This window comes from Hordeum vulgare, chromosome 4H (assembly GCF_904849725.1).
Source record: "Hordeum vulgare subsp. vulgare chromosome 4H, MorexV3_pseudomolecules_assembly, whole genome shotgun sequence".
Classification (NCBI taxonomy): Eukaryota; Viridiplantae; Streptophyta; class Magnoliopsida; order Poales; family Poaceae; genus Hordeum; species Hordeum vulgare.
In genome coordinates, this window is record NC_058521.1 from 412,030,380 (window position 1) to 412,056,028 (window position 25,649).

Sequence of the window (25,649 nt, forward strand, 5' to 3'; positions counted from 1 at the left end):
AAGTGAAGAATTTTATGAGGAAACACTCCAAGCAATGAGCAGAAACAAACAGGAACGTGTTGCACAAGGCTCCGATAGCTCCATTCCTCTAGCTATGGATCCGAAGGTTTTGCTGGATTTCATCGATCTCTGGTATGAAGATCCAAACACACTGGTTGATGACTTAAATCTTCCCCCTGGTGTCAGCCATATGGTGGCCACTTTTATCAATGAAGCAAAATGGAAAGAGCAGCAAGCCAAGCACGCAAGGGCTGCCAAAGTCAAAAAGGAGAAATTCTTCAAGCAGAATCTCCTCAACCTGACGCGTGAAGCACTTGTATCGACTCAGGCTCAACTCAAAACCCTCACAGATAAGTATACAAGTCTTCACTCTGATCGTCAAGGTGTGAAGGTGAAATTCATCAAGGCTGCAACAGCTGCTGTTGATGAATACAACAAGAGAACTGCCCCTCCAAAGCAGTATACACCACCTCAGTCTAGCTACACTATTCAACTGCATGAGGAAGATGAAACTGATGAACCAGCTGCTCAGGATATTCCTCAAAACACTCCAGCTAAAGAAACTACCAGGCCTAACACTGAATCAGTGCCTGATGAAATTGTTCCTTCACCACAACCCTCAAAGGTGAAGAAATTGACTCCATCTGCATCAGATGTGAAGAAGACCAAAGCGGCTGAGAAAGAAGCCAAAAAGAGAAAAGCTTCAATGGCCTCAGAAACCGTAGAGGCCAAACGCCTAAAGGTTACTCAGTCAGAGTCTTCATCAGCCCCGGTGGATGCTACCCCTCTGATTGTAGCACCATCATACATGATTGTTCCCTTCGGAGTTGACTATGTCATTCCTGAAGAAGATGAAGAAATGGATGATGCTGAAGATGATGAAATACAGATATATGATATTCCTCAGTACACCACTCCTCCAAAGACCACTGAAGAACAAGTGGGTGATGATGACATTGGGTGCAACACTCTAGTAATTCATGATGATTTGTGGGAAGAAACTCATCCTCGCTCACCAAGGTCAACTCAAATCCCTCCGACTCTTGCTGCAACTGAGATCCTCACCGGTTCTGACGGGAAAAGCATTCGTGAGGAGTCTGCTCAAGAATCAGCTGCATCAGCTAAAGACAATGGAGCGACGAATACTGCAACTGCCTCCTCCGACAAGCAAAATCCTCAAACTGAGGAAAATGCTCAAACTGAAGAAAATTCTACTACGCCCAACACTGAAACCGCTATTGTTGTGGTAAACACAGAAGCATCAATGGTAGTGGCCACTCCTCAAGAACAGCAGCACAATCTTCAACCGCAGCAAAATCAAACTTTCTCCAAAAGGCCAAAGTTTCAGAAAGAGGCATTCTATGAAGAACGCATGTACTTCACTGTCTAAAATCCATATGACAAGCTTCACATCATAAACATGAAGTTTTGGACAAGAAATCAGCTTAACTACTATGCTTCTGTGCTCTCTGGGAGAAACAAGATATTTCAGCATACCCATATTCCTCAATGTGATATGGAGGAAATACCTTGCTTTGCTCCAGTCCTCAACGTTCTTAACGAAGCTGGGTTACTGCCTTTCTGTACTGACATCGGAGATTGGAGCACTGGTATCATTCTTCAATTCTACGCCACATTGCACATCTCTGGTGACCCAAAGGATGTCAACACTTGCGTTTTGGATTGGATGACTCAGCACACACACTACAAAGCGCCTGTCACTGAATTGCTTCGAGCTCTTCCAATTTCAATTACCTTAGAGGATGCAGTTCTGATGTATGATGAATGTGAACTACCCAACAGGCTGATGGAAGTCCTCATGAAGCCTTTGGCCAATGACCCAACCCCAAGGACTCGATTTCTGGTACAGGACTTGAAGTATGAACCAAGAACAATGTACGTAATCCGGTCGTATGCCATTGCTCCTATCAAAGGGCATGATGATGAAGAAGACGTCGTAGGCATCATGAAGAATATTTTGTTCAATGTCATCCATGTCATACCTATGAATCTTTATGATTTCTTCTTGAGGACTTTGGCTGACAATGCCCTGTCGCCATTTGAATTGAAAATTTATGCTCCTTGGATTATGAGATTCATCAGAACCAGGTCAGACATCAACTATGAAGCTGATTTTCAGAATCACCTCGGATATCTACCACCTATCAAAGTCATCAAGAAATCATTTGAACCTGTTGAAGGCAAAGGCAAGTCTGTAATTGATGAAGGAAATCGCCACTTGATGGCCAATTTCACAAGGCAGATTCCTATTCTTCATATGATGATACTGATACTCAAGATCCTCCAAGCCCAACTGCCCCCAGAGTGATGAATCACAGAGAGCTACTCCTCAGTGTTCATTAAAAGGTCGATCACAATCACAAGTGGGTGAAACGCTAGTTTGGTGCCATTGTGAAAACCCTCAACAAAACTCAAAATGCAGTGAAAAAAATCACTATTACCTTGATGAGGTGTTTGATCGCACTTGGGCCACCTTGGCTCATCTGAAGAATCAAGAGGAACTTGAGGAATTGAAGTTTACTCAAGACTTTAACTGGTCGTGGCCTCCAAAGAAGAAATTCAAGCCAATTCGAGTTCCTGACTTGCTGGACAATTCATTTTCTTCATTTCACCCTGCTGAATCAGATGAAGAACCAGAAGACACTACAACTGGTCCAAGGAAGAAGCCTATCTCCAAGAATCCTCACGCCTCTACATCAACCAAGAAGTGGATTTCTTCAAAGGGCATTAGTCCTCGGTTTTGTCCCTTTTTCGTCACTTGATGACAAAGGGGGAGAAATCTGAGGGTTATTCTTCAAGCGGGATCTATTTTGGGGCTTATAAACTTTATTAAGTTACAAACTCTTGGCTCTTCTAAAGTGTTTGATGTAATGAGTTGTAACTTAAGCCCGATGGTGCTCTGACTCTTTTGAACGTTTTCTTCGCATGCTTATTCCTCAAACTCTATTAATGCATGCATATTGAAATTCGTCACACACCATTTTTCATCATGCATTTTCAAATTCCTCATATTATATGTCAAATGTATGCATGATTTACAAGATACAGGGGGAGATCTCCATGATATATATCATCAATGTGCATCTGCTATGCAAAGCAAATTCCTCAAAATATGCACATCTTCAGGGGGAGTCTCTCGGTATCTTGATTTCAAATTCCTCAAACTCAGTACTTACATTTCATATTATTATGCTCGTCGATAACTTAACCTAATTGTCATGAACCACCAAAAAGGGGGAGATTGTAAGTGCATCTAGTGCCCTTCGTGATTTTGGTGGTTTGAAGACTTATAGGTTAAGAGACTAATGTGTTTGTAAGTATACACATGCTCTATAAGTCGCTGAGGAGTTTGAGTTATACGACGAGTATAGACCCCTAAAAATGAATGTCTTCGGCTGAATAGTTTGTCTTACCTTGAAGACTTTGATCGCGAAGAAATTGCGATGAAATTGATATTCCTCATGAAGATATTGAAGATGAGAAAAACTGCCTGAAGACTTCGAAGCGTGAAGACTTACTCTTTCTGTTTTGTTTTCTTTACTCTTCAGTCATAGGAACACTGTACTGTTAAAGGGGGTCGAAGTACTACTACGGAATGAATTTCGTCATGATGTTCAACCCAAGCCTCAAAGTGGGGAATATGAGAGACATGAGGACTTTCAGAGTTGAAAGTTCCTACCGTTGCCGCGACACACGCCACCTCACTGATCTTATCCACCCAACGATCACATTATTTAAGGGCATTTATGTCAAATCATGTCGGGATGCTCCCAGGCTATAAATAGCCACGCCCACAACAACTAGCTGGTTGGCTGCTCTGAGAGAAACTAACACTTGTCATTTAGAGCAACCCAAAATCCTCATAGTCTTCGAGAGAAAATCATCAAGTGAGGAAATACCCCAAACAACAAATCCCAAAACAAAAACCAAGTGATTGAGCATCACTGAAGAATTTGTTCCTGTGTGGGACTGAAGCCTTTTACCTTTGAGGATTGTGCATCCTCCAGACAGTTAGGAGACATGGTCTAGAGCATCCAGCAGTCAATTTTGGATCGCCGGGCGACCGAGTTTTGAGGGTTTGGAAGTTTGCCCTGAAGACTTACCACGAGTGTTGGGAAACGACTGTGTGTCCTTAGCTCATGGAGAATACGGTAGGGACTGTGTGTCCTTTGGTTTCAATACCAAGACGCTCCAAACCAGATGTACAACTGTCAGAACAGTTGGAACTGGGTCATCAACTACAGTCTTCATCGAGCTACGAGTTCTATTTCTTCAACTCTTTCATTTCCTCAAAATTGTAAGTTGAAGAATTTCATCTGGGCTATTTGAAGAATTTGTTTGAAGGCTTTCTCTTAATTTCCTCAACCTCAAATTCTTCACGCAAGTTAATCTTCACATGCGTTCATTGTACCCGCGTACTGTGCAAACCGATTCTCATAATCTTCACTGAGTAATCTGCTGTAGTAGTCTTTGCACTTCTGATCCTGTGCTATTTCGGCTGCACTTAATTCATCATTGAGGAATTTCCTCACAACGAATTTCCCCAGGGATGAAATTCTAAAAATCGCCTATTCACCCCCTCTAGTCGATATAACACACTATCAATTCCACATTTCCTTAAGTGCGTGCCAAACTCGTGACTCAAATATTCTCTTCCACGATCAGACCATAAGAACTTTATTTTCTTGTCACATTGATTCTCTACCTCACTCTGAAATTCCTTGAGCCTTTCAAAGGTCTTAGACTTGTGTTTCATTAAGTAGACATACCCATATCTGCTTAAGTCATCAGTGAGTGTTAGAACATAACGATAGCCACCACGAGCCTCAACGCTCATTGGACCGCATACATCGGTATGTATTATTTCCAACAAGTTGGTTGCTCGCTCCATTGTTCCGGAGAACGGAGTCTTAGTCATCTTGCCCATGAGGCACGGTTCACACGTGTCAAATGATTCAAAATCAAGAGACACCAGAAGTCCATCTATATGGAGTTCCTTCTTGCGTTTGCACCGATATACCAAGGCGGTAGTGCCACAAGTATGTGGGACTATAATTATCAACCTAACATCTATTGGTAGTAACACTATGAATATGTGTAACATCACGTTCGAGATTCATTAAGAATAAACCATTGACCAGTGGGGCATGAACATAAAACATATCTCTCATATAAATAGAACAATCATTATTCTCAGATTTAAATGAGTAGCCATCTCACATCAAATGAGATTACCGAGACAATGTTCATGCTCCAAGCTGGTACTAAATAACAATTATTGAGGTTTAAACCTAATCCCGAAGGTAGATGTAGAGGTAGCGTGCCGATGGCGATCACATCGACCTTGGAACCATTCCCGACGTGCATAGTCACCTCATCCTTTGCCAGTTTCCGCCTATTCCGTAGCTCCTGTTTTGAGTTACAAATGTGAGAAAATGCACCAGTATCAAATACCCAGGAGCTACGACAAGCGCTGGTAAGGTACACATCAATAACATGTATATCATATATACCTTTGATGTTGCCGGCCTTCTTATCCGCTAAGTACTTGGGGCAGTTCCGCTTCCAATGACCATTTCCCTCTCAATAATAGCACTCAGTCTCACGCTTGGGTCCATTTTTGGGCTTGTTCTCGGCAATTAGTTTACCTGACGCGGCAACCGCTTTGCCGTCCTTCTTGAAGTTCTCCGTACCCTTGCCTTTCTTGAAACTAGTGGTCTTATTCACCATCAACATTTGATGTTCCTTTTTGATTTCCACCTCCGCTGAGTTCAACATTGAATACAAATCGGGAATGGTCTTCTCCATCCCTTGCATGTTGTAGTACACCACAAAGCTCTTGTAGCTAGGTGGAAGCGACTAGAGGATTCTGAAAATTACCGAGTCATCCAAAAGATTAACTCCTAGCTGAGACAAGCGGTTGTGCAACCTAGACATTTTGAGTATGTGCTCGCTGACAGAACAATTTTTCTCCATCTTACAACTGAAGAACTTGTCGGAGACTTCATATCTCTCGGCCCGGGCATGAGCTTGGAAAACCAGTTTCAGCTCTTGGAACATCCCATATGCTCCATGTTTCTCAAAACGCTTTTGTAGCCCCGGTTCTAAATTGTAAAGCATGTCGCACTGAACCAGGGAGTAATCATCACTACGCGACTGCCAGGCGTTCATAACATCTTGAGCCGCTCGCGCATCACCTAGCGGTACATCAAGGACATATATTTTCTTGGAAGCTATGAGGATGAGCCTCAAGTTACGGACCCAGTCCGTATAGTTGCTTCCATCGTCTTTCAACTTGGTTTTCTCTAGGAACACGTTGAAATTTATGGGGACATTACCGTGGGCCATTGGATCTAAAATATATATTGTAAAGACAATTTTAGACTAAGTTCATGATAATTAAGTTCATCTAATCAAATTATTTAATGAACTCCCACTCAGATAGACATCTCTCTAGTCTTCTAAGTGATACATGATCCATATCAACTAGGCCGTGTCCGATCATCATGTGAGACGGACTAGTCATCAATGGTGAACATCTCCATGTTGATCGTATCTACCATACGACTCATGTTCGACCTTTCAGTCTCTTGTGTTCGGAGGCCATGTCCGTACATGCTAGGCTTGTCAAGTCAACCTAAGTGTTTCGAGTGTGTAAATTTGGCTTATACCCGTTGTATGCGAACATTACAATCTATCACACCCGATCATCACGTGGTGCTTCAAAACAACGTTCCTTCTCAACGGTGCACACTTAGGGGGAACACATTTCTTGAAATATTATTGAGGGATCATCTTATTTACTACCATCGTCCTAAGCAAATAAGATATAAAAACATGATAAACATCACATGCAAATCATAAAGTGACATGATATGGCCAATATCATCTTGCGCCTTTGATCTCCATCTTCGGGGCACGGCATGATCACCATTCTCACCGACATGACACCATGATCTCCATCATCGTGTCTTGATGAAGTTTTCTCGCCAAGTATTACTTCTACTACTATGGCTAATGGTTAGCAATAAAGTAAAGTTATCGTATGGTGCTTTTGATTGACACGCAGGTCATTGATACATCTCCAACGTATCTACTTTTCAAAACTCTTTTGCCCTTGTCTTGGACTCTAATTTGCATGATTTGAATGAAACTAACCCGGACTGACGCTGTTTTCAGCAGAACTTCCATGGTGCTGTTTTTGTGCAGAAATAAAAGTTCTCAGAATGACCTGGAAACTTACGAGGATTTTTATGGAATATATAAAAAATATCACAGAAAGGATCAACTGAAGATACACTGCCAGTGGGCCACGAGCCCTGCAGGAGCGCCTAGCAGGCTCGTGGGGCCCACATGGCTCCCCCCGACTTCATCTCCAACTCGATATAACCTCTCTCGCCCAGAAAAAAAATAAGAGAGAAGAGTTCATTGCGTTTCGCGATACGGAGCCGCCACCACCGCCTGTTCTTCCTCGGGAGGGCAGATCTCGAGTCCATTCTGGGCTCCGGAGAGGGGAAATCGACGCCGTCGTCATCATCAACCATCCTCCATCGCCAATTCCATGATGCTCTCCATCGTTCGTGAGTAATCTTATCATAGGCTTGCTGGACGGTGATGGGTTGGATGATATCTATCATGTAATCGAGTTAGTTTTGATGGGGTTTGATCCCTAGTATCTACTATGTTCTAAGATTGATGTTGCTACTACTTTGCTATGCTTAATGCTTGTCACTAGGGCCCGAGTGCCATGATTTCAGATCTGAACCTATTATGTCTTCATAAATATATGTGTGTTCTTGATCCTATCTTGCAAGTTGTAGTCACCTACTATGTGTTATGACCCGCCAACCCCGGATTGACAATAGCCGGAACACTCCCGGAGATGACCATAGTATGTGGATCCCATGTATTCACTATGTGCAAATGCTTTGTTCCGATTATCTATTAAAAGGAGACCTTAATATCCTTGAGTTTTCCATTAGGACCCCGCTGCCACGGGAGTGTAGGACAAAAGATGTCATGCAAGTTCTTTTCCATAAGCACGTATGACTAAATACGGAATACATGCCTACATTACATTAATGAACTGGAGCTAGTTACATGTCAACCTATGTTATAACTCTTACATGATGAATGTCATCTGACATAATTATCCATCACCGATCCAATGCCTACGAGCTTTTCCTATACTGGTCCTTGCTAAGTTACTTTACCGCTACTGCTGTCACACTTGCTATACAAATTACTAATGCTACTGTTACCCCAGCTACCGGTACTATCATACTACTTTGCTACAAAAACTTTGCTGCAGATACTAAGTCTTTCAGGCGTGGTTGAATGTACAACTCAACTGCTAATACTCGAGAGTATTCTTTGGCTCCCCCTGTGTCGAAATAATAAATTTGGGTTGAATACTCTACCCTCGAAAACTGTTACGATCCCCTATACTTGTGGGTTATCAAGACCTTTTTCTGGCGCCGTTGCCGGGGAGCATAGATCTATTCTCTGAGTCACTTGGGATTTATATCTATTGATCACTATGAGGAATCCGAGAGATCCAAAAACTAAAGTCTTGCCCTCAACTACGTGGACAGGTAAGGAACTGCCATCTAGCTCTGTAATTGATTCACCTTCTGTTATGAGTAAATTTGCGACACCACCGCCTACTAGTAATTATGATATGTCGCCTGTGCTTGGTGATGCTACTTGTGCAATCCATGATGCTTACGATGATGCTTTGCTTGATAATGATATGGCACTGGGTGAATTTCTTGATGCACAAATTGTTAGAGTTACTGCTGAATCTGATGATACTTCTGAAACTGATGAAATTATTGAAGTTGAACCTGCTGTGTCACCTGTTAGACCTAGCTCTCCTAGATATCAATTGCCTAATATACCTAAGGGTTATGTTATGGAGGGAGAGGTAGCTGAAGACTTTCTTGCTTATAAGGATAGCTATGATCTTGAGAATTTATTACGCATGTGGGAAGAAAAATCTCTGAATGCTAGAATGAAACATGATCCTAAGTTTGCTACTTCACCCATCTTTGTTACTAATAAGGATTATGAATTCTCTCTCGAATCTGATTTAATCACTTTGGTTAGTCACTTTGGTTGAATCTGATTCTTTTCATGGTTATGAATCTGAAACTATTGTAGCACATCTTACTAAACTGAATGATATAGCCACCCTATTCAGTAATGAGGAAAAAATTTGTTATCACTATATTCTTAAGTTGTTTCCTTTCTCACTAAAGGGTGATGCTAAAACTTGGTTTACTTCTCTTGCTCCTGGTTATGTGCGTAGTCCCGAGGATATGATATACTACTTCTCTGAGAAATATTTTCATGCCCATAAGAAACAAGCTGCCTTGCAGGATATATATAACTTTGTGCTAATTGAAGAAGAGAGTCTCCCACAAGCTTGGGGGAGGCTTGTCCAGTTACTTAATGCTTTGCTTGATCACCCTCTTCAAAAAATTGAAATACTTGATATCTTTTATAATGGACTAACCGATGCTTCTAGGGACCACCTAGATAGTTGTGCTGGTTGTGTTTTCAGGGAACGAATTGTGGAACAAGCTGAAATTCTATTGAATAATATCTTGAGCAATGATAATGCTTGGACTATTCCCGAACCACCTCCGAAGCCAACTCCGAAGAAAAGAGGTAATCTATTCCTCAGTCCTGAAGATATGCAAGAAGCCAAGAAATCTATGCAAGAGAAAGGTATTAAATATGAAGATGTTAAGAATCTACCACCTATTGAAGAAATACATGGTCTTGATAACCCGACACGGGTAGTAGAGGTAAATTCTCTTCGTAGATTCAATGAGAGTGATATTCCTTATGATAAACCTGCTAGCTTATGCTTAGATGAATTTGATAACTTTGCTGCCAAGCAACAAAGTTTTAATGATTATGTTAGCAGACAACTGAAACAAAATGCTCGTATGATTAATCATATAAGTACTTGTGTGGATATAAATGTTAATGATCTTAAGCTTATTGGTAAACATGCTTCTATGGTCACTACTCAAGTAGAACAAGTACTTAAGGCTCAAAATGACTTGCTTAATGAATTGAATGATAATTCTGTTAGAGTTGTTACTAGAGGTGGTAGAATGACTCAGGAACCTTTGTATCCTGAGGGCCATCCTAAGAGAATTGAACAAGATTCTCAAGGAGTTAATACTGATGCACCTAGTCATCCTGGTAATAGGAAGAAAAAGAAAGATGATAGGAACTTGCATGCTAGTAAACCTGTTGCTGTTACACCTGAGTATCCAAATGATGTCTCTATTTCTGATGCCGAAACACAATCTAGTGATGAACATGGGCCTAGTGATAATATTGATAACGGTGTTCATGTTGATGCTCAACCTAGTAATGATAATGATGTGGAGATTGAACCTGCTGTTGATCTTGATAACCCACAACCTAAGAACAAGAGATATGATAAGAATGATTTTATTGCTAGGAAGCATGGTAAAGAAAGAGAACCATGGGTTCAGAAACCCATGCCCGTTCCTCCCAAACCATCCAAGGAAAAGGATGATGAGGATTTTGAGCGCTTTCTTGAAATTATTAGACCTATCTTTTTTGCAAATGCGTTTGACTGATATGCTTAAAATGTCTCCTTATGCTAAGTACATGAAAGATATTCTGACTAATAAAATAAATATACCTGATGTTGGGATTTCCACCATGCTTTCTAATTACACCTTTAAGGGTGGGACTCCTAAGAAACTAGGTGATCCCGGAGTGCCCACTATACCTTGCTCCATCAAAGGAAATTATGTTAGAACTGCTTTATGTGATCTTGGAGCCAGTGTTAGTGTTATGACTCTCTCTTTATATTGATGACCCACAAGTATAGGGGATCGATCATAGTCCTTTCGATAAGTAAGAGTGTCTAACCCAACGAGGAGAAGAAGGCTCTGATAAACGGATTTCAGCAAGGTAATAACTGCAAGCACTGAAAGTAGCGGTAACAAGTGATTGTGTAGCGAGGTGAAACGTAACAAGCAAAAAGTAATAAGTAACAAATTAGTAGCAACGGTGCAGCAAGTGGCGCAATCCCTTTTGTAGCAAGGGACAAGCCTGAACAAAGTCTTATAGGAGGGAAAATGCTCCCAAGGACACACGGTAATTTCTGTCATGCTAGTTTCATCATGTTCATATGATTTGCGTTCGTTACTTTGATAGTTTGATATGTGGGTGGACCGGCGCTTGGGTACTGCCCTTACTTGGACAAGCATCCCAATTATGATTAACCTCTCTCGCAAGCATCCGCAACTACAAAAGAAGAATTAAGACAATGTCTAACCATAGCATTAAACTAGTGGATCCAAATCAGCCCGTTACGAAGCAACGCATAGACTGGGGTTTAAGCTTCTGTCACTCCAGCAACCCATCATCTACTTACTACTCCCCAATGCCTTCCTCTAGGCCCAAGTATGGTGAAGTGTTATGTAGTCGAGGTTCACATAACACCACTAGAGGAAAAGACAACATACAACATATCAAAATACCGAACGAATATCAAATTCACATGACTATTATCAGCATGACTTATCCCATGTCCTTAGGAACAAAAGTAACTACTCACAAAGAATAATCATAATCATGTCCAGAGGTGTAATGAATAGCATCAAGGATCTGAACATAAACTCTTCCACCAAACAATCCAACTACATCAACTACAAAGAGTAATCAACACTACTAGCAACCTTACAAGTACCAATCGGAGTTGCAAGACAAAGATTGGTTACAAGAGATGAACTAGGGATTGGAGAGGAGATGGTGCTGATGAAGATGTTGATGAAGATGCCTCCCCTCCGATGAGAGGAGTGTTGGTGATGACGATGGCGACGATTTCCGCCACCGGGAGGGAAGTTTCCCCGGCAGGATCGTCCTACCGGAGCTCTAGATTGGATCTGCTCAAGTTCCGCCTCGTGGCGGCGGCGAAACCACGCAAAAGCACCCGAATGATTTTTTCTGGACAAAAACCCTTCATATAGCAAAAGAGGGGGGCTAGTGGGCCGTCAGGGAGCCCACAAGCCCCCGCTCCGCCACCAGGGGGGTGTTGGTGGCAGGGCTTGTGGCACCCTGGCAGCCCCCTCCGGTACTTCTTTCGCCCAGTATTTTTTATATAATCCAAAAAAAATCCACGTAACTTTTCAGGGCATTTGGAGATGTGCAGAATAGTGGACTAAGATTTGCTCCTTTTCTAGTCCAGAATTCCAGCTGCCTGAATTCTCCCTCTTCAAATAAACCTTGCAAAATAAGAGAGAAAAGGCATAAATATGGTACCACAAGTAATATAAATACCCATACAGCAATAAATATCAACATGAAAGAATGATGCAAAATGCACGTATCAACTCCCCCAAGCTTAGACCTCGCTTGTCCTCAAGCGAAAACCAAGTTCCATAAACATGTCCATATGTTGAGGGACGAAGGTGTTGAAAAAATGTAATACGGACATGAGGGCGTCATGATCACACATAGAACAACAATACATCATAAAGATTCTTATGGGAAAGTAACAATTCCTTCACAAAGCAAAGCATGAAGCAAAAACCTTACCGAGAAGTAACCAACAACAGTCCATAGTAATTGAAGCAATTGCAATTTATCACAACATCAGAAAGAGTCAAGTAAGAGCTTGTAAGGCAAATCCGCATACTCAATCATCTCTTTTGTTTTCCACAATTGTTACAACTCACGTGGTACTCATGGTGTCAAAGTTTCAGCTGGACACAGAGGAAGATAGGGGCTTATAGTTTTGCCTCCCAACGATCTACCTCAAGGGTAAAGTCAACAATAATAAAGCATAAGTACTCAACTCCAAGTTGATATATGAATATAGATCTTTCCCAAACATGTGACGGTAGCCAAGACAAAGGCAAAATAGGGAATTGGTGAAGATCACCATGACTCTTACAAGGGCAAAAAGTAAAGGTACAAGATAGGCCCTTCGCAGAGGGAAGCAGAGGTTGTCATGCGCTTATGAGGTTTGAATGTGTTTCCTCTTAGTGCGGAGGAACGTCACTTTATATTGCCTCCTGTGATAAAGAACTTTATTATGCAGTTTGTTGCTTTTATGTCTTCCTCATCACAGGTTCGTACAAAGCTTATTTTCCACACACTAATAAACCATACATATTAGAGAGCAATTTTTATTGCTTGCACCGATGACAACTTACTTGAAGGATCTTATTCAATCCATAGGTAGGTATGGTGCACTCTCATGGCAAAACTGGGTTGGAGGTTTATGGATGCACAAGTAGTATCTCTACTTGGTGCGGGAGTTTTGGCTAATATGAGGTGGAAGAAATCATCACATGCTAAGGGATCTCTAATCATATAACATTATTTGGAACAAAGCCAACACAATTCATTATGTTGTCTTCCTTGTCCAACATCTACTCCTAAGCATGTAATAGTTTGGTGAGTGCTCACAATTGTAAAAAGTGTCTAAGATGATATATTTGTATGTGAACCTCTCTTTCCTTATTACTTCTTATTAATTGCAACAATGACTGAGGTCTATGTTGATTTATTCTCAACAATCATCATACGTGTCATAAGTGAAGTTATCACTTTCCGTAAGATCGTCTCATGATCTTTCATGCTATCGTTCTTTTCATACTATTGATCATGGCACAAAGCAAAGCCCTTGACTAAGATACTCTTTATTATATAGCTCGTAAGCTCGAATACAACGGGGGGGGGGGGAGACAAAAGCAAAAGACTCAAACTAAAAACTAAAGACTTATTCCTCTAAGAGAAGAAATAAAAACTGAAAAGGAAAGAAGTAAAACAAAGGTAAAAGCAAAAGATATAAAGGTGATACGATACCAGGGCAACTCCCCCAAGCTTGGCAGAAGCCAAGGGGATTGCCCATACCAATGCTTAGTTGTCTTCCTTTGGCGATGATGGTGGTGGAGTTGTTGAAGTAGTCTGATCCTCTGTCTTCCAAGGCATAGGTGCTCCATCATGGCAGGATGAACGAGTCGCCGGAATCCTCAAATCTACAGCCAACCTTATTGATTTAAATCTGTACTCATACTCATAGTTTTGGTTCAGCAGGTCATAGATCTGGCCCTGAAGTTGATCAACCCTGTCATAGAGCCTGGAGAGGTGTTTCCCAATATCAATGGCATCCATCTTGAGATTGCTAGTGAACACCGTGATCATCATGTGGTTGGCGTTGAGTCCACGCGCCACCATCCCTTGGCACTTGAAGACTTGTTGATCCATTGCTTCGAGCCTCGTCTCCACGCTTCCGATCTTCTTAGGCCCCTCAACATCACGGATGTGCAACATCCCCTCGCTCATCTTGATAGATTGAGGGTGTTTCAGCACTTCCATGAGGTAGGGATTGATGACCTTCTCGAAGATCTTGTCCTTAGGAGCGTTTGGGGAAGTCATGATGATCTAGATCTGCCACACAAACAAGTCAAAACTAAAACAGAGGAAAACTACGCGATACAGAGATCAAAACCTTCGTGCGAATATATATTGATTTTTTCTGGACCAGAAGGAGTGCTCCACAAGAAAACAGAGTCCGGGAGGCACACGAGGTGCCCACAAGCTTCCCCTTTGCCACCAGGGGGGTAGGGGGCGGTGGCAGGACTTGTGGCCGCCTCGTGTGCTCTCCGGACTGCTTTTTATTTTTCTAATTTTCAAAAAATTCCAAAACGGAGGAAATTTCCTATTGGAAAAGCATCGGAGTCCAATTTCTTAGCGAAACAGATACCTCTTCGTTTTCAGGGTCTGAAACAGGCTGATAAACATCCCTTATGTACTCCTCTGGAGTTATGACATTGATAATATTGGTCTCAACATTTATGGGAGTACCAGAGATGTAATGCTTGATTCTTTGCCCATTTACCACTCTAGGAAAATTTCCTTCCGTGTTATTGATTTTGATGGCACCAGAACGATATACTTCCTCGATAACATAAGGACCTTCCCATTTAGAGAGAAGCTTGCCGGCAAAGAATCTCAAACGGGAATTGTATAACAAGACATAATCACCTACATTGAACTCTCGTTTATGTATTCGTTTGTCGTGCCATCTCTTAACATTTTCCTTGAACAACTTGGCATTCTCATATGCCTGGGCCCTCCATTCATCTAATGAGCTGATATCAAACAACCGCTTCTCACCGGCAAGTTTGAAATCAAAGTTGAGCTCTTCGATTGCCCAATAAGCTTTGTGTTCCAGCTCAAGAAGTAAATGACAGGCTTTACCGTAAACCATTTTATACGGTGACATGCCCTATAACGACCAAAACACGAAGGATTTGAGTCTCTGTGCTTTACTGTGCTAGTCCCTGGATCGACTCGCTAGCACACACAGTATAGATGAAAACCAGAATAGCAAGTGCATCATTTATTATAACGTATGATCCAGAATTTATAAAGTATAACAATCTACATAGCACTTAGCTAGCTCTTATTCTATTAAACAGCGGAAAAGTAGCAGAATAATAACGATGAGTCCCATCATAGCCCACTGGCGATGTTGAGTGAAGACTCGCGACCCTAACGGTACCTTACTCCTCGTCTGAATATCCTGCAACATGATACGTTGCAGCCATATAGGTCAATACTTTGAATGTATTGGCAAGTTACACAGGAAAAGTAATATAACAGACCTACATGTATATGCCTAGTATAACAAGAGAAAGGCTAATGGTTATTTTGCAGAAAGCTGATTTTATCCTCATAGCTACCTAATAGTCAAGTTTTAGTTTGTTTGCTACAATAACTCACATATGGTTGAATTGGCATCTCCAACTCCAACCTATCACCATTATTAAGTTTCCCATCAAATTTTATTAAGTGTGTCATGTGTCAAGATCATCCAACAACTGTAATGGCCTAGCTGCTCAAAATTGTCCATAACCGGGGACACGGCTAATCATGATTAGTTTATACACTCTCCGGAGGTTAGTACGCTGTACCCACTGGACCCAACCCGAAGATTGAGACGAAGTCTTTCGGAAGAAGTCACCTAGTCCCACAGGAGGCCCATCCCACCTATCATAACTACATCAGCTGGCACATCTGGGTAAGGTTTCCACGACTGATCAACTAAGCCAGAGCCCATAATAGCCAGTGGTCGCACAAGGAAGCTACTAGTCACTAAGTCTGTTTGAACTTTTTGAACCTGGGCGGCATCCACTTACATTTAGAGGGTTGATACCATGATGTTCTTGAAACAACCCAGCAATACCATATCCGCCCAGAGGTGAATTAAATCCTTAATTACTACTCAAATTTATTTTGTAGTAATCCTCACATAATCTCAATGAATACAGGAACCAATCCCCGTCTACATAACATGGCAAAACTACAAATACCACGATCTTCAATGACGAGGGATATAGCTCTATAGCATAGCAATAATAATAATATTCCTATACATGCATAATTTCCATAGGGTGATATAATACTACATGCATAGAAAATAATAGGTACAGGATGATCAACATGTAACTTGCCTTGATTCTGGTTCAGAAAGTCACACTCCTGACAATAGTTTGCGTCGCACTCCGCACAATCTACATGTTGCAAACAATCACACCAATCAATCACCACAATCACATAGCACCAAATAAAACTATCGGCAATAAAACAACTTGTTTAAAACCAAAGCATAAATAGCATGGCAGCAGGTATAAAAGCAACTACATGCTGATACGATGACAACGCAAAAAGAATCAACTAAATCTGATTTAACAAAAAAAATTAATTTTCGTAAAACTGAAAACTAATGGTTCTATCATGTTCTACTCATCAATACGAGATCACAAGAAAAACAATTTTCTGATTCGGAGTTACGAGTAAAAAGATAAACGCGTTTCAAAATTATACCGAGAATGTGACAAAGCTACAAACAGGTTAAAAACAGATTTTATTCGCCCAGAAGCTGTTCATCAGGGTTTGATGAATCGGCTCGTGTGTGCGTTCTCACCACGAACGGCGGGGAAAAACGGAACCGTCTCGGTGTGGTGCCTCCGATGGTGCTCCGTTGGCGGTCGAACGGACTCCGGTGACGGCGGCTCCGCGAACTCCGATGAACACGGGTGAACTCCGGTGGTGCTCCGGCGGACGGGGCTCCGGTGTGCTCTGTGGTGGGTTCCTCGGCGAGATGGGGTTGAGGTGTAGATCGAAATCGCGACAGGGCTTCGGTCCTGAGAATAATTCTTCGCGATGGGAAAATCGGACTAGGGGCTCTCGCTTCTAGTGCTCGTGGCTACCTGGAGCTGTATGTTCGCGAGGAGTCCTGGGTTTGGTATCGGTACGTGGGGAGCTGTGTCCGGCTCGGGACAGGAGTAGGCGAGGCGACGGGCGTTGGGGTCCAGGAGCTGGGCTCGTGGCGCAGGGGTGTTGGTTCGCTGGGGATAGCGCTCGGCACGTGGGGCAAGGGCTTGGGGCGATGGGCACCAGGGCTCATGCGGTGGGGCTGCCACCTGGGAGCTGGCTCGATGGGGTGCTGGAGCATGGGGCCTCGTTGCCTCGGAGCTGCGCTAGCTGTGGGGCTCGGTGCTGGGACTTGGCTCGTGGGCAAGAGCCTGGAGCTCTCATGGTTGTGGTCAACGCTGGCTGGGCTGAGCCAGCCTAGCTCGGCCTGGCCAGCTGGGCCTTTTTTTTAAAGAAAACAGCTACGAAAATAAAAAAATTTAAAAGAAAACTAATAAATATTTTTCTAGCTAAATAAATACCAACAAATATATACTGATATAAATATATACTACGATAGTAATATATATATACACACAAAATATATACGTAATATGTATGTATATAGTAATATATATATATATATATACATATAGATATATATATATATATTAAAATGCTAATATAGACATGTATATAAGTATAAAATAAATCCACCTAATAAATAATAAAGGAACCTAGTTCCACCTAATGCAAACTTTTGAAAATAGCTTTTATGCAATAGGTCACGCAATGAGAGTTGAAAAACTCAACTAAAAATAGTTCGGAGTTTATAAAATTTGCAAAACTAAATCGGACAACTTCAAATAACATTCTAAACATTATGCACTTTTATTTGAGAGGGGAGAAGTCATATTATCTCCACTCCAATAAATTGCCCGAAGTTGCAAAATGAATAAAATTTTCAGAAGAGCAAATAATGCATAGAAAAATATGAGATGCATATGAATGATCTATTAACACCCGAATTTAAGAAAATTGGGATGTTACAAACCTACCCTCCTTAAGATGAATCTCGCCCTCGAGATTCGGGTTGGCTAGCAAATAGTTGTAGGTGATCCTGCTTGAGATCCTCCTCTCGTTCCCAAGTAGCCTCTTCTTCTGTATGATCATCCCACTGAACTTTGCATAATCTGATTATCTTGGTGCGAGTAACTCTCTCTGCTGTCTCCAGAATCTTAACAGGCTTCTCCTCATATGTCAAGTCAGCCTCCAACTGAATTGCCTCAAGTGGCACTGTATCTCTCAAAGGAACATCTGTCATCTCGGCATGACACTTCTTCAGCTGGGATACGTGAAACACATTATCAACTCCTGACAAAGCTTCTGGCAACTCCAGCTGATAAGCTACCTCCCCTCAACGCTCCAAGATCCTTTAAGGCCCCAGAAAGCATGGTGCTAACTTACCTTTGATTCCAAACCTCTTAATTCCATGAAGTGGTGAAACTCCAAGGTATGCACGGTCTCCTACCTCATATGTCACCTCCTTACGCTTTGCATCGGCATAACTCTTCTGTCTGGACTGTGCTATCTTTAGCTTGTCACGAACCAATCTGACTTTCTCCTCAGCATCTCTAATCAAGTCTGGTCCAAAGAACTGACGCTCTCCAACCTCATCCCACATCAATGGTGTCCTGCACTTCCTACCATACAGAAACTCAAACGGTGCCATCTGCAAACTAGCCTGATAACTGTTATTATATGAGAACTCTGCATATGGTAAATTATAATCCCAACTGGACCCGTATCCAAAGCACAAGCTCTCAACATATCCTCCAATATCTGGTTCACCCTCTCTGTCTGCCCATCTGTTTGTGGATGGAATGCTCTACTGAACTCCAGTCTAGTACCCAATGATTCATGCAACTGACGCCAAAATTTAGAAGTGAACTGAGTACCTCTATCAGACACTACCTTCTTTGGAACTCCATGCAGACAGACAATTCTGGACATATAAATCTTAGCTAGCTTAGCCCTGGTATAGGTACTCTTTACCGGGATGAAGTGAGCGACTTTAGTCAAACGATCAACAACTACCCAAATAGAATCATAACCTGATCGAGTCCTGGGTAACCCAGTGATGAAATCCATACCAATCCGTTCCCACTTCCAATCAGGTATAGGCAAAGGTTGTAACAAACCTACTGGTTTCAGATGCTCTGCTTTAACTCTCTGGCACACATCACATACTGCAATATACTCAGCAATTTCCCTCTTCAGGCTAGGCCACCAAAATCTCTCCGTCAAATCCAAATACATCTTAGTATTACCTGGGTGGATAGAATAAGGTGAATCATGCGCCTCCTGAAGAATCAACTTCCTTATATCTGCATCCTGAGGTACACAAATACGCTTCTCAAACCATATGGTTCCATGTTCATCCTCATGGAAATCCTTTGCTTTCCATTTTAGCATATTCTCTATCTCAGCAATATACTTATCATCCTTTTGAGCTTCTCTAATTCTGTCAAGCAAAGTAGGCCTTACCTCAAGTGTAGCCAAATAGCCTCTAGGGACCATATCCAATCTCAGATTTCTGAACTTCTCACATAACTCCGATGGCATATCATCAATATTAATTGCATTAGCATGGCTCCTACGACTCAATGCATCAGCAACAACATGAGCCTTACCAGGATGATACTGTACATTCAAATCATAATCCTTAATAAGCTCCAACCATCTCCTCTGTCTGAGGTTCAACTCCCTCTGAGTAAATATGTACTTCAGGCTCTTATGATCAGTAAATATATCACAATGATTACCAAGGAGATAATGCCTCCAAGTTTTCAATGCATGCACAACTAAGGCTAACTCCAAACCATGTGTAGGATAATTATGCTCATGATTCTTAAGCTGACGTGAAGCATAAGAAACAACTTTACCTTCCTGCATCAAAACACTCCCAAGTCCTTGACGAGAAGCATCACAATACACCTGAAAGTCTTTGTGTATGTCTGGCAGAGTTAAGACTGGTGCTGTGACTAAACGTTGCTTCAACTCCTGAAAGCTAGCTTCACAATCATCAGTCCAAACAAACTTATTCCCCTTCTTCAACAATTCAGTCATCGGCTTTGCAATATTTGAGAAATTCTGAATAAACCTTCTGTAATAACCTGCCAAGCCCAAAAAGCTGCGAATCTCACCAACTGACGTGGGTGTCTCCCACTCTGTAACAACAACAACCTTGGATGGATCAACTGCAACTCCATTACCTGATATAACATGGCCAAGGAATGCTACCTCATCCAGCCAAAACTCACATTTACTGAACTTGGCATACAACTGGTGCTCCCTCAGTTTCTCCAACACCAAACGCAAATGCACTTCATGCTCTTGCTTATTCTTGGAGACCACCAATATATCATCAATGAAAATAACCACAAACTAATCCAAGAACTCCATAAACACCTTGTTCATCATATTCATGAAGTATGTTGGGGCATTAGTCAATCCAAATGACATGACAGTATACTCATACAGCCCATACCTTGTAGTGAAAGCAGTCTTTAGAATATCTTGCTCACGAATCTTTAATTGATGATAACCAGAACAAAGATCAATCTTAGAAAACACAGTAGCTCCCTCCAACTGGTCAAACAGATCATTTATCATAGGCAAAGGATACTTATTCTTAATGGTTACCTCATTCAGAGAACGATAATCAACACACATCCTCAAGGTACCATCCTTCTTCTCCACAAACAAAACAGGGGCTCCCCAAGGTGATGAACTTGGGCGAATAAATCCTTGTGCTTGTAATTCCCTTAACTGCTTCTTCAACTCCTCCAACTCTTGAGGAGGCATTCTGTATGGTCTCTTTGCAATAGGCCCAGTACCGGGCATTAAATCAATGAGAAACTCAATATCTCTATGTGGTGGCATACCTGGCAACTCCTCCGGAAACACATCCGGATAATCCTTCACAACTGGCACCTCTTCCAGGCTATCCCCCTTAAGAGAGTTCACCTGCATCCTCTTATGCTGGTACTTACATACATATTTGATTCTCTTCCCTCCTGGTGCACTGAGAGAAATAGACCGACTAGCACAATCGATAACTCCTTCATATAATTGTAACCAGTCCATACCCAAAATAATATCCAGACCTTGTGACTTCAATATGATCAAATATGTAGGGAACTCATGCTTCCCAATAGACAAGTTTAACTGATGACAACCAACACCTACTATCATCTCAGCTCTTGGGGAACTCACTCTAATAGGCATACTAAGGGTTTTTGTTGGCAATCCATGTTTATCAACGAATACCCTCGAAATAAATGAATGTGATGCACGAGTATAAAAAAGAACAAGAGTGGGTACTGAATTGATCAAAAACTTACCAATCACTGCATCAGGCTCATTATAGACCTCCTCCACATTAACGTGGTTAACATGACCCTTTTGAAAGGGGTTTGGCTTGATGACTCCAGAATTCCCATTACCATTATTGCTCTCTGGGCATGCATTGGAGTAGTGACCCATCTTTCTGCACATGAAGCACTGGACCTGATTAAGGTCTCTCTGCACTCGCACATTCTGGCTGTTCTGGTTATTATTACCTCCATTACCATTGCCATTACCATTGCCATTGTTGCCCTTGTGTCCATTATGACGATGGTGGCCATTATGATTGTGGCCATTACCTCCATGATGATGATGATGCCCATTACCTCCATGGTGATGATGTCCATTACCTCCATGATTATGATATGAAGTGCGTGGCTTCTGCTGTGGTCCTGGATTAAACTTGTTGTTGCTATACTTCCTCTTGCGGTTCTCTATTGCCTGATGCTTTCCCTCAAGCACAATAGCCTTATCAACAAGCTCTTGGTAATTACCAAAAGTGGCCACAATCAACTGAACTCCCAAATCATCATTCAGGCCCTCCAAGAACTTCTCCTGTCTAGCTGCATCAGTATTAACATCATTAGGAGCATAACGTGCAAGTTTATTGAACTCCTCCACATACTCATTAACTGAGCGACCTCCCTAACGCAAGCTGCGAAACTCCTTCTTCTTTAGACTCATGGCGCCAGCAGACACATGTGCGGCACGAAAAGCTGCCTCAAACTGCGCCCATGTGATAGTATCAATGGGATAGGTGACCAAGTAGTTGTCCCACCAAGCTGCGGCAGGACCCTCCAATAGATGTGAGGCAAACCTCACCCTCTCTGCATCTGTGCATCCAATAGTCTGCAGGTTCCTACCAATAGAACGAAGCCAATCATCCGCCATAATAGGTTCAGGGCTGCTGGAGAACCTCTGAGGATTCAACCTCAAGAACCTAGTAAGCATATCCATAGGTGGGGGAGGCGGTGGGTTGTTGTTGTTATTGTTGGCCAAGCTCTGGGCAAGCAACTGGATCAACTGGCCTTGTCCCTCAAGTATCTGCCGCACATATCCTGGCGGTGCATCATTACCATTGCCATTATTGTTGCCTGCTCCTGCATTCCTGTCCCTAGGCTCACGTCTCGGCGGCATCTGCTGGGCAAGAATAGATAAGAAAATAGATAGAATAGGTCTAGAGGAATACAGATATTCTACCCATATGCATATTATGATCAAGGTAATATATATGAGGCAACAAAACATCATAACAAATAACACAAACAAGCATAACAATAATCAAACATATCTATATATATAGTCGAATAATTCCGACAAGATCCTAATTTAACAAACAAGCAAAATAACAATCAAGCAAGCAGCCTAGTATAGTCATGCCACAAAGCGGGCATAAACAGATACGCTAACACGTTAATATCGCAATAAAAACAAGATAAGTGGTGGTCTCAACACTAGTTCCTAGTTAAGCTGGTCAAGATACTATAGTGGTTGTCTAATGAAAGAGTAAGATGTAGACAAAGTGTATAGAATAAATTTTCAATCCTATGGTTTTTCTAATCCATTTTCTAGGGCCACGACCTACAGTCAACACATTGCTCTGATGCCATCTGTAACGACCAAACCTCGAAGGATTTGAGTCTCTATGCTTTACTCTGCTAGTCCCTGGATCGACTCGCTAGCACACACAGTATAGATGAAAACCAGAATAGCAAGTGCATCATTTATTATAACGTATGATCCATAATTTATAAAGTATAACAATCTGCATAGCACTTAGCTAGCTCTTATTCTATTAAACAGCGGAAAAGTAGTAGAATAATAACGATGAGTCCCATCATAGCCCACTGGCGATGTTGAGTGAAGACTCGCGACCCTAACGGTACCTTACTCCTCGTCTGAATATCCTGCAACATGATACATTGCAGCCATATAGGTCAATACTTTGAATGTATTGGCAAGTTACACAGGAAAAGTAATATAACAGACCTACATGTATATACCTAGTATAACAAGAGAAAGGCTGATGGTTATTTTGCAGAAAGCTGATTTTATCTTCATAGCTACCTAATAGTCAAGTTTTAGTTTGTTTGCTACAATAACTCACATATGGTTGAATTGGCATCTCCAACTCCAACCTATCACCATTATTAAGTTTCCCATCAAATTTTATTAAGTGTGTCATCTGTCAAGATCATCCAACAACTGTAATGGCCTAGCTGCTCAAAATTGTCCATAACTGGGGACACGGCTAATCATGATTAGTTTATACACTCTCCAGAGGTTAGTACGCTGTACCCACTGGACCCAACCCGAAGATTGAGACGAAGTCTTTCGGAAGAAGTCACCTAGTCCCACAGGAGGCCCATCCCACCTATCATAGCTACATCAGCTGGCACATCCGGGTAAGGTTTCCACGACTGATCAACTAAGCCAGAGCCCATAATAGCCAGTGGTCGCACAAGGAAGTTACTAGTCACTAAGTCTGTTTGAACTTTTTGAACCTGGGCGACATCCACTTACATTCAGAGGGTTGATACCATGATGTTCTTGAAACAACCCAGCAATACCATATCTGCCCAGAGGTGAATTAAATCCTTAATTACTACTCAAATTTATTTTGTAGTAATCCTCACATAATCTCAATGAATACAGGAACCAATCCCCGTCTACATAGCATAGCAAAACTACAAATACCACGATCTTCAATGACGAGGGATATAGCTCTATAGCATAGAAATAATAATAATATTCCTATACATGCATAATTTCCATAGGGTGATATAATACTACATGCATAGAAAATAATAGGTAAAGGATGATCAACATGTAACTTGCCTTGATTCTGGTTCAAAAAGTCACACTCTTGACAATAGTTTGCGTCGCACTCCGCACAATCTACACGTTGCAAAAAATCACACCAATCAATCACCACAATCACATAACACCAAATAAAACCATCGGCAATAAAACAACTTGTTTAAAACCAAAGCATAAATAGCATGGCAGCAGGTATAAAAGCATCTACATGCTGATACGATGACAACGCAAAAAGAATCAACTAAATCGGATGAACGGTTTGCAAAATATGGCCTCCGATAGGTCTAAAATAAATCTGATTTAACAAAAAAATAATTTTCGTAAAACTGAAAACTACTGGTTCTATCATGTTCTACTCATCAATACGAGAACCCAGGAAAAAGAATTTCCTGATTCGGAGTTACGAGTAAAAAGATAAACGCGTTTCAAAATTATACCGAGAATCTGACACAGCTACAAACAGGTTAAAAACAGATTTTATTCGCCCAAAAGCTGTTCATCGGGGTTTGATGAATCGGCTCATGCGTGCGTTCTCACCACGAACGGCGGGGAAAAACAGAACCGTCTCGGTGTGGTGCCTCCGATGGTGCTCCGGTGGCGGTCGAACGGACTCCGGTGAGGGCGGCTTTGCGAACTCCGATGAACACGGTTGAACTCCGGTGGTGCTCCGACGGACGGGGCTCCGGTGTGCTCTGTGGTGGGTTCCTCGGCGAGATGGGGTTGTGGTGTAGATCGAAATCGCGGTAGGGCTTCGGCCCTGAGAATAATTCTTCGCGATGGGAAAATCGGACTAGGGGCTCTCGGTTCTGGTGCTCGTGGCTACCTGGAGCTATATGTTCGCGAGGAGTCCTGGGCTCGGTCTCGGTACGTGGGGAGCTATGTCCGGCTCGGGACAGGAGTAGGCGAGGGGCGGTGGGGTCCAGGAGCTGGGCTCGTGGCGTAGGGGTGCTGGTTCGCTAGGGATAGCGCTGGGCACGTGGGGCAAGGGCTTGGGGCAATGGGCACCAGGGCTCATGGGGTGGGGCTCCGACCTGGGAGCTGGCTCGAAGGGGTGCTGGAGCATGGGGCCTCGTTGCCTGGGAGCTGCGCTGGCTGTGGGGCTCGATGCTGGGACTTGGCTCGTGGGCAAGAGCTTGAAGCTCTCGTGGCTGTGGTCAACGCTGGCTGGGCTGAGCCAGCCTGGCTCGCCGTGG